The sequence below is a fragment of the Calidris pugnax genome, unplaced genomic scaffold (genome assembly GCF_001431845.1).
Source record: "Calidris pugnax isolate Ruff unplaced genomic scaffold, ASM143184v1 scaffold206, whole genome shotgun sequence".
Taxonomy (NCBI): domain Eukaryota; kingdom Metazoa; phylum Chordata; class Aves; order Charadriiformes; family Scolopacidae; genus Calidris; species Calidris pugnax.
Window position 1 is genome coordinate 1,053,061 of NW_015090957.1, and position 10,292 is coordinate 1,063,352.

Here is a 10,292-nt window from a genome sequence, read left to right on the forward strand (position 1 = left end):
CCGCATCGTACTGACTCCGGTCAGACTCATGGTCCCCGACCGCTGGCACCGTTGGGGCACGGCACCTGCCACGGGTGTGTGTGTGTGTGTCCGTGTGTGTGTGTCCGTCTGTCCGTGTGTGTGTGTCCGTGTGTGTGTCCGTGTGTCCGTGTGTGTGTGTCCGTCTGTCCGTGTATGTGTGAGTGTGTGTGTGTCCGTGTCTGTGTCCGTGTCTGTGTGTGTCTGTCTGTCCCTGTGTATGTCCGTGTGTGTCCGTGTCCTGTGTCCGTGTGTCCCTGTGTGCATCCGTGTCCGTGTATGTGTCCCCGCGTCCGTGTGTGTGTCTGTCCATGTGCATCCGTGTGTGTGTGTGTCTGTGTCCCCAGATCCGTGTGTGTGTCCATGTGTGTCAGTGTGTACCCATGTGTGTCCGTGTGTGTCCCCGTGTCCGTGTGTACCCATGTGTGTGTGTATCCCTGTGTCTCTGTGTGTGTGTCTCCGTGTGTCCCCGTGTCCGTGTGTGTCTGTGGGTGCCCGTGTGTGTGGGTGCCCGTGTCCGTGTGTGTCCATGTCTCCGTGTCCGTGTGTCCGTGCCCCCCCTCCCCACAGCGAGAAGGGCTTTTGCACAACTTTGCCGGGAAGTCGGGGTGGTCCCGGGGGGGGGGTGTCCCAGTGTGGCCCCGGCTCCTGTCCCCTGCTCTGGGAAACACCAGAAAGAGGGGAGTTTCATCCCTTTTGTTCCTCTCTTTATTTTGGGGGGGGCAGGGGGGGTGCTGCGTGTCCCCTCACAGACACCCGACCCCAAGGTCCCCCAGGAGCAAGGGAGACGCAGGGGCTGCAGAACCCACATCCTCCTCCTCCTCCCCTGGGATCCCGCCTTCCCTCCCAAACGAGAGCTTTGATCCCCGAATCCACAAGTGTTTGGAGCGAGGCTGGAAGCAGGAGCAGCGTTTCCCGGGCAGGACCCCTCTCTGGTTTTGGGGATCACCTGTGGCAGCTCAGTCCCAGCCTGGCCGGTGCCCCCCCCGCACACACAGAAATCAAACCCATTTGTAACAGCTCGTCCTCCCTTACGCTGGACGTGGCCTAAGACAAAGAAAACAGGGATGGGATGTCTGGCCGGCAGCCCCGCAGGAACAAAACCAGCCTTGTAGCACACCCCGGGGTTTGCCAGGCTCCGCGCTGCTGGCCAGGCCGGGTGGTGGGATCCCGGGCAGGTGGTGGCTTCTCCTGCCCTCGGGAAGGCCCGTTCCTGGCCCCAGCAGCCGAAAGGCTCCGAGGACCTGCCCTGAAGGACGAAAAGCAAAGGTGGCTGCTGAGGGCAAGGGCTGCAGAGCACGGCAAGGCTTTAGGAATGCTCCGCGCTGCTGGCCGGGCCGGGTGGTGGGATTCCGGGCAGGTGGTCGCTTCTCCTGCCCTCGGGAAGGCCCGTTCCTGGCCCCAGCAGCCGAAAGGCTCCGGGGAGCTGCCCTGAAGGACGAAAAGTGAAGGTGGCTGCTGAGGGCAAGGGCTGCAGAGCACGGCAAGGCTTGAGGAATCGGCACCAACACCTTGAATTGCAGCCCGGGGCTGCCACAGCGACCTCTGCGAGAGCCGGGGAAGGGGCTCTGGGGATGCTTCTGGGGCAGGCCAGCCTCCATCAGCAGCCAGGTCTTCTGCCTGGAGCTGCTGAGGGACAGAGGTCCAAGTGGGTCGGCCACCCTCCTCCAGGGAGCTTCCTCCCACTGTCGGGATACGATTCCCTACTTTCCACAGCAATGCCGGTGCCTGCACTCGCTCCCAGCTGCTTAAACTCTCCTCCTCCTCCCTGTTTATTTCCTACGTTTACAACTCTGCCACGGGCTGTCTTTAAATACTCGCTGCAAATGCTGTGCCCAGATGCTCTCTGGCAGCGGGCAGGCTTCAGGAACACGCTCCTCGTGGTGCTGCTGAGCCATTTCCACGGCTCCCACTGCCAGGGTTTGCCCAGTTCCCCATCCTCCGAATGAGGAAGCACCACGTTGTTGCTGCAACGAATACAATGGCCAAACGCAGCTGGTTTTAAAAGTCCCCAGTGTTAAGCGTGTGGGACGCACAAAATTTACATGATGGGGAGAGGGGAAGAAAAGACAAGTGTTTGTGGATATTGAGCAATCTGGCTCGTTGGGCAACCCGACTGTTCAGTTATTCTTGGGTGGTTCTGTTCATTTTTAAGGGGAAGAAAAGTCCTATAATGCAGGTAAGTTTCTTATGAACGATGAATCTGGAAAAAAAAAAAACCTGTAAGAGGGACTGACTGCAATTATTTTATTCATTTAGTAAGATGAAGATCATCAAATCCACAGGATTTGAAAGGCATAGGCACAAATACTACACAGTTTATTATTAATTATGTACCCGTATCAGAGGAAAAATAATGTAGAGCTGTGACCCACCCTGCTAAGAAGCCACGCCATTTGCCGGGGGGTGGGTCCCACAAATCTCTGCACAATATCCACCAGATATTGCAGGTTTCAGCCTGACCTCCTAGGCTCTTACTCAGCCTTTACTCACTCAGACGGAGGGAGGAAGACTCCAGAGCTCCTCCTGACCCAGGGACCCCAGATCTGTGGCTATGAGTAAGACTCGCTCCCAGCAGCACCCACTCACAGGTCGAGGCATGGATTGGTGCTGGAGGGGGGTAGAGCAGAAACAGCACGACCGTTCCACAGTTTGCTGAAAGTCAGAGCAGCTCTGCCCAGAAAGCTCTTCTCAGAATGAAATATCAATTGTGAGCTGGAGCAGGAGAAGGGTGACAGAGCCGTCTCCCATCTGCTCGGGCTTCAGCAAGAGAACTACTTCCAGACCCCCCCAAACAGGGAAGCTGGAGTTACAAGAAAAGTTTCTAAAAAACCCTTTCCTGTTGCAACAGCCCGGGACAAAGAGGGGGAAGAGGCGGCTGAAAACTTAACCCTCAAAGCGTGTGCCAGGGTTTGTTTTCCTTCTCCCAATGAGGGGGTTTCCCATCTGACGGAGTCTCTCCAGAGCAGCCCCCCGCCGCCCCACGGCAGAGCCCCCCCGACGGGGGTCTGAGGGTCAGAGCCCCAGGGGTTCTCAAGACAAGGTCCACTGTCTGCAGAGGGAAGGGTACCAAGGGGTAAGAGGGGTCTGGGGGAGGCAGAACCTTCCTATTTCATCACCTTGTAGGAAAAGGAGCCAGCAAGAAAGCAGGATGCTGCTCTCAGACACATTCCAGCCAGGCCCTATCAGGGAAAGAAGGGCCTTTTTCTCCCCGTATTTTCTGTTTCCCAGCATCGTTCTCACCTTTGCCCATCAGACCCCCCACCCCTCAGCCCCACAGAGACCCCTGTGGAAGCAAAGCTGAGCGCTGTACTGTGGGCAGAGCCCCTGCCAGCTGGGACCAGAGGCTTTAGCCCCTGTCTTGCTGCACGGGAGATGTTATTAAATTGCTTTTTCTGTCTTGGCGGTGAAATGACCTAATTATCAGATTGCATTAGTCTTCATCTCTTAAAGTGGCCAAATCTGCTTTGGTTCTCAAGGATTTTATTGCCAGCTGAAAATAGCTTAATTGTATTGTACTTGCAAAGAAAACATGGTCTGGTAGAATCAAAGCAGTCGGTTTCCACCAGATGAGAAGAAACACCATAAATAACACATTGGGCTTTTTTTTTTTTCTTTGGTCTCGCCATTTCCATGCATGTAACTGGCATGAGTTGGCCTTTCTTCTCTCACCATGAAGTCAACTGGAAAAAATTCATCAGGAAAAGGTTGTTTCCCCATTCACAGCAAACCCCTGGGGTTTAGGCATTAACTGGATCTTTATAGGTCTAATGCTGAGATCTCCAAGGAAAAATGAAGCCATTTTGCTACTAGAAGGAATGGGTAAATCCAATGAAAATTCCACCGAGAGACAGTTACGTGTTTGATACGACTTGAGAGAGCAAATAAATATATTTTGTGTTTTACCAGCAGATAGGATGTACAGATGTGCCACCAGTGCCACAGTTATACTGGATAATACTGGGTTTGTTCATAGAAGGGGTGACATAGGAACTGAATTGGTTTGTGTATCTGAGAACAGTGGAACTCACAACCACTCACATTTTTCTCTCTTTCTTCCCCACATACTTTGTGTCCAAAATCTTTCCTCAAAATTTCAGACTCTCTTATTTAGTCTTATGCTAAAGTCAAAACACCAGCTACATTTTGAAAAACAGTTAAATATATACCTTCAGTCTGCTACTGCAGGGGGGGGTGTGGGAAGCAAGGTGAGGAAATCATGAAATAACGAATTACAAGCCATAATCCATAGCTAACAGTAACTGGGTTCCAACACCAACCCAGGGATTTCTGCCAATGAAAACTTATTTCCAACACTATAATCCATGCAGCTCAATTCTCAGTAAATTAAGATGCCTAATTTAAGGGATCTTCAATTCCCAGCTAAACTTTCAGGCCCAACAAAATATGATAAAAACCTCCCGGGAAAAAGTGAGCTCCCTCAGCTCTCAACAGACTCTCACCCCCACAGGGTCACAGGCCATAAAATGATCAGGAAATATTAATCTGTTATTTAACGTACACTTCACCCATTCTTTATTCTCTAGAAGCCGAGCTGTGGCGAGACAGTTTTGCTACCATTTAGTGATCTATTTTCCCCATTTCGGATTATGGGGATTATTAGTTTCTCCTCAAAGGCAGAAATGGGGACCGTACGTTTGGATTAATGAGAAGAACGTTAGTGTAAGTGAGAAAATTGACCAAGCAATTACATATTAATAAGGCTAATATTTTCCTATTAGTCTCAAAGTTATCTAACAATCTTCCACAGCTCCCATTCTTTGGGCATCTCAAGGGAAAGGGAGTTAATGGTTAATAAAACTTGTCAGAGTGGTGAGAACATGCCCATGGAGCTGACATAGGGAACTTGACAATTCCTGGAAGGAAAAGGGTTAAGAGCCAGCAACTTACACATACACAACTGTGTGACTCCACTTTCATTCTCTTCCTCACAACCTCCTTGCCTCCGTGCCCGGCCTCCCAGACTTCTGAACTCAGGATGGGCTCACACTCAGCTGCACACAACAGGGTAAGAATATCCTCGTATTTCTCTGGCTTGCAAACTTTGGGTTCTGTAAATATTGCCCGTAAGCAGAAGGGCTCTCAAGGGAGCAGATACTCACAGGTTTTTAGAGAGTACCATGGGCTGTCACCAGACAGGTCACCTACTCGCTCAAAAGCCCACGTTGGGCTCCACCAACTTTCAAACTCCCACCTGCAGAGTTTGTGGTCGGAGACGGGATGAAACCACAACCTCCTTCCTTGGGGGTTATCAGAATTTCACAAGCTGACCCTTATAAATGGTGGTTAGCCCAGGTGTGAGGGTGGGGAGAGCTGCAAGGTGTGTCCCTGCTCTGATTCTCTGCCCCCACAGCATCTTACCACCCACCTTCCTGGCACAATGATATTCTGCTTATCGAAAAAAAACAGTGGTACCTACCTTCTGGTGTTCTGTGCAGGATGAGGATGGGATAATGATGATGGACTCGTGTTTCCTCTAATTCCCCCACAGCTCTAAGAGGAGGGATGAAGCAGAGATCTGCTTTGGCCTTTGCCACCGTGTGTGTGCCACCACAGGCGGAAATGTGGAAAATTTCCAATGGGAAAGGGAGTGGCAAGAAAGTCAAATGTGATAGAAAGAGCTAGAAACCTTTCGCCTTTTCTCAGTAAAATTAAAGCAAGGTACATGCTCTTTCTGCAAGTCTTCTTCTGACCCGTCTGCATCACACAATGTGGTTCACCAAAGGGAGTCAACTTGGGCAGTTTCACTTTCCCTGGTGGCGTTTGATAGTTTCTAAAAGATGATGTGAAATATGTGGGCACAGGATGAAACCAGCTTCCAACAGCAGAACACAGCACCCAGGGGTGACTCAGAGAACCCCTGTTAAAACCCTACGTGGTGTTAGTGCATTCCAAGGTGCATACTGCATTTCTGCTGCTGATTGTTTATTATCACTGTATTTTATTACCTGTCAGTGCATCCACTCCAGTGAAAACTGCATTTTATAAACTCAAAAGTGTTAAAACCACATAAACTACCACTTTCCTTACTTTCTCACATTTTTTATTTTAGTATATTAACTTAGATGCAAATGTCCTCAGTGTTTTCTATCAGTTTGTACCAGAACCTAAGAATTTGCCTGCAGTCTGTGGCCACAACATAAAGGACAATATCAGAGTTTATTTTCTCTCCTGGAAAGCAAATAAACTTTGCTAAAAACAGAGAGTTACATCATTGGCCATTGTGGAAGGAAAAACACAGCAGAAAACAAGCTTGAGTTTCCTGAGGAGCCAGTGCTGTGCCCATTGCCATCAGCTGTCAACTTCCACCTCCATGGCAGTGGGGCAGAGTGGTCCCTGAGCGGAGCCCGGGTGGTGGCACCTGACTTTGTGCTGGTGGTTTCAAGCACTGTCAGCTGTGATTGAAGACAGCAATTCCTGTATCGGCCCTGCAGGTGCACCAAGGAGGGGCCTGGAGCTGCTGGAGGTGGTGGTGAGCAGTCCCACCGTGACTGGGAGAGCCTGGGGCCCATCTGGTCAAAAGAGGGTCCTGGAGGTGGTGGTGAGCAGTCCCACCTTGACTGGGAGAGCCTGGGGCTCACCTGGTCAAAAGAGGGTCCTGGAGACGGTGGTGAGCAGTTCCACCTTGACTGGGAGAGCCTGGGGACCTTCCAGAGCCACCACATCATGGTGGTGAGCAGTCCCACCTTGACTGGGGGAGCCTGGGGACCTTCCAGAGCCACCACATCATCTCTTCTCCCCCACGCCTGCGCTTCCCTGGTCAGGAAGCCAAGCTGAGCAAGGAGAGCCTGGCCAGGAGACACGTCGTCCGGGCAATCAGAGGAGTAGATCGTTGGCACAAAATGGCAGTCCAGCCCTGCTGGTAACTCCTGCGTGGCTGGGAAGGAGGTCAAAAAATTAAATTAGCTGGCACCTCTCTAAATTTCCCTCAAAACTAAAATTGACCAGATGAGTAAAACCAGACCAAGCTCAAATTGTTGGTTAAACTTCCTGATATTGTTTTTGACTGATTATTTGGACCGGCCCTCCAAGGCCCACCCGCTAAAACACCTCTGTCATTTGCAAAATCTGTCGTCAGAGAGGAAATAATCCTCAGCAAGTGAATGCCACAGCTTCCTTTCTTCTGCTATCGTGATTTTGTGCTGCTTATTTGCTTTTCTGATGCCATTTTGTGCCTCCGGGCTAAATTCTGCCTTTCAGCTCCCTGCAGACGCCCAGGGGAAGAAGGATTCCTCACCCACCCTTGGGTATCCCGCACTAAATTTTGGGCCAAACTGTGTGTCCTGGGCTCTGCTTTGGCCTGACCAAGCTGCGTGGAGGGACAGATTGGCTGCAGAAGGAGGCTCTCCCCTGTTTTGCACTAGGAAATGTTGCACCTCAGAAGGCATGAGCCACATGGTTCTTTGTAATCTCCCTAATACTTCAAAAGTTGGCTTTGATCCTCTGATATTATTTGAGCTAATGCCCAAACCCTATTAAGCAACCTTGTGACAGAGACTGGAGGGGAAAGGATTGTGCCATTTCCCATCAAGCATTAAAAAAAATCAGCGTGGAAAGTCGTGAAATGTCGAAGGGGCTGTGGCCCATGGGGACCGTGAGTCCCAGTGACACCATGGCCTACCGGTGGCATCGCAGGCCCCAGGAGACCCTGGGGGCCTCCCAGGGCTGTGCTTGCCCCCCAGGCTGGGAATGGATGCTGTGGGGAGCAGGATGCTGGGAGGGGACAGGGATCCCTGCCCACAGACTGGGCTGGCACCAGTTAGACTTCTCTGCAGTTTGCTGTTGGCATAAAGGGATGTGCAGAACCACGCCGCCAGCCCACGGCTCCTGAAGGAGACAGGCTGGTTACAAGAAGTCCACATTCCTCCTCAGAGGCCTCAAACCAAAAAACTACCTTTACTCAGAGCAGCACTTCATACACATGTCACTTGAATCAAGCACACACTTCGCTCAGGAGCCAAATGCCTCGCGGGGCCACCAGCTCGGGCAGAGGGACCACCCAGCACCCGGGGTCTGACCACCTTGGTTTGACAAAGGGCAGGGATCACTCGGAGAGGGGATGGGAGGCAAAGAGGAAAGAGTGAGAGAGACAGAGACAGAAAGAACGATCAGGGGCTCGTCCCATCGCTTGGTGTGGTCCGGGAAGGTCCTTGCGCTCTCTGACAGCAAAGGTGACAGAAAAACCTCTGTGGAACAGACCAGAGCAGAGCACAACGGGCCAGATTTGTCCATCTTTCCCGATGGGGAGACTCCAGTGCTTAGGATCAAGTGCCAACAATAACAATCATTTCTGGGCCTTTTGTTAAAAAAACAAAACAAAACAAATCTTCCAAGTTTACAAAAATCAGAAATCACCAACCAGCTCATCCTCCTCTAATCTCCACCCGTGATGCTGGTCACCAGAACCACCAGGTGAAGGCAGGATGGGGCACGATTCAGGTGAGGGTATCTGAAGGCACAAGCGAGCGCTGCAGAGCTGTTTGCTTTGCGTTATTCTCACTCCTCAAGCTCTGGAAAATTGCTTTTCCTCTGACCGTACTTCACTGTAATTTTTTCAAGCTGAACTGGTTTGGAGAGAATAAGTGTCTGTTCTGAATCTTCATTAGAAATGTCAATTGACTTTGAATCCTTTTGGAAGGTCCAGAGAGACATAGAAGACTTTCAAGCATCTTTGTGCTTTTGGTGTCTGGAAGTGGCTTCTCTCGCAGGAGAGAAAAGAAAAGAAGCAGATCTGTATAAGGTAATTTACTGCAAGGCAACACTTCAGGACTCAGGGCTTTTATTTTCCAGCACACAAGTATCCTTGACCTCACTCTTCTCCAGCTTCAGTTGTGTTTGGGCTGACTCTTGTAAGAAGAAGCCTCCCTAAGGGGCAAATCTACAAGTCAAAGTCATGACTTCTTTCGCTCAGGAAAGGACCCGGAGGAGCGGATCAGCTCTGTGTGTCTCTCCCTTTACATGGTCAGGCTGTTCCAGCGCTTTCATCATCTCAGGTAAAATTAGCACCGTAGTAATTACCCCCGGCCAAATGTACAGCTGGTGAAAGTGCACATATTTCAGAGGGATGAAACTGGAGATGGAATTGGCAGGCACCGACCCCGGTTATTTTATTCAGGCGAAGGTGAGGGAAGTGATGGGAGCTGTTCCAGTCCCACATCCCCACGTGCAGACACACACTCGCCTGTGATGCTTCCCCTCCCTTGTGATTTTTCCCTGCCAGAGCTTCGCACCCACCTTCCTTCAGAGGGCTACAAAGATGATGACAGGGCTAGAACATCTCTCTGATGAGGAAAGGCTGAGGGACTTGTGTCTTTTTAGTCTGGAGAAGAGAAGGCTGAGGGAGGATCTGATCAACGCCTATGAATACCTAAAGGGTGGGGTGTCAGGAGGATGGGGCCAGGCTTTTTTCAGTGGGACAGGACAAGAGGAAATGGGCACAAACTTGAATAGAAGAAGTTCCATCTAAACACGAGGAGGAATTTCTTTCCTGTGAGGGTGGCAGAGCCCTGGCAGAGGCTGCCCAGGGGGGTGGTGGAGTCTCCTTCTCTGGAGACATTCAAACCCCCCTGGACACGTTCCTGTGGGACCTGCTCTGGGTGGACCTGCTCTGGCAGGGGGTTGGAGGAGGTGATCTCCAGAGGTCCCTTCCCACCCCATGTCATTCTGGGATTCTGTGACTCCCGGGGGTTGCTAAAGCCAGAGTAAGGTTTTCCAAATCATCCCTCCATACCTCTGGGACAGATGGTATCAAGGGGGGTTGTGGCCACAGGTTTGGTGGAGGGTGTTGGGAAAGGGCTGGTGGTGTGTAAAGGTGTGCAGGGCTCATGTTTTGTGTGATTGCAAAGAATTCTATTTGATGGCTTTACCTGGTACTTCTCCAAAAGTAAGGATAAAATGGGAGGAAAGAAAAAGAAGAGCCAGTGAGGCAAAGAGTTCGGGGCTGTCTCACAGAGTGAAACAAGCAGCAAAAGAAAGATGGATTTTTTTGCCTGTGGAAAAAGTGACCACTGAAGAGAAGAGATTTTAGTCAGAATATACAGTGAGTAACTCCAAGAACTGCAGTAAAGTACTTACCAAATTTTGTTTCCCATTGAAATTGGTGGGGTCACATTCACTGAAGCTGAGTAAGGCCCTTGACCTGGGCGGGCAAGGAAGCTCCCCCCTCGGGCACACTCACCGGGGTCCTGTCTGATCTCCACTCGGTGATCTGAAATGGGACCTACCCATTGACGGGCAATTCCTCTTTTTATGCC

At 51.0% G+C, this 10,292-nt stretch overlaps 1 protein-coding gene across 1 annotated transcript in view; it reads right to left on the reverse strand.

Annotated features, from left to right (window-relative positions):
• Positions 1 to 5,760, reverse strand: part of KCNJ2 (potassium channel, inwardly rectifying subfamily J, member 2) — a 14,592-nt gene extending 8,832 nt beyond the window's left edge. Inside the window, exon 1 of the mRNA XM_014952184.1 lies at positions 5,459 to 5,760. The gene's annotated coding sequence lies outside the window, so the exon portion shown is untranslated. The remainder of the gene's footprint in view (positions 1 to 5,458) is intronic.
• Positions 5,761 to 10,292: the final 4,532 nt, after the last annotated feature.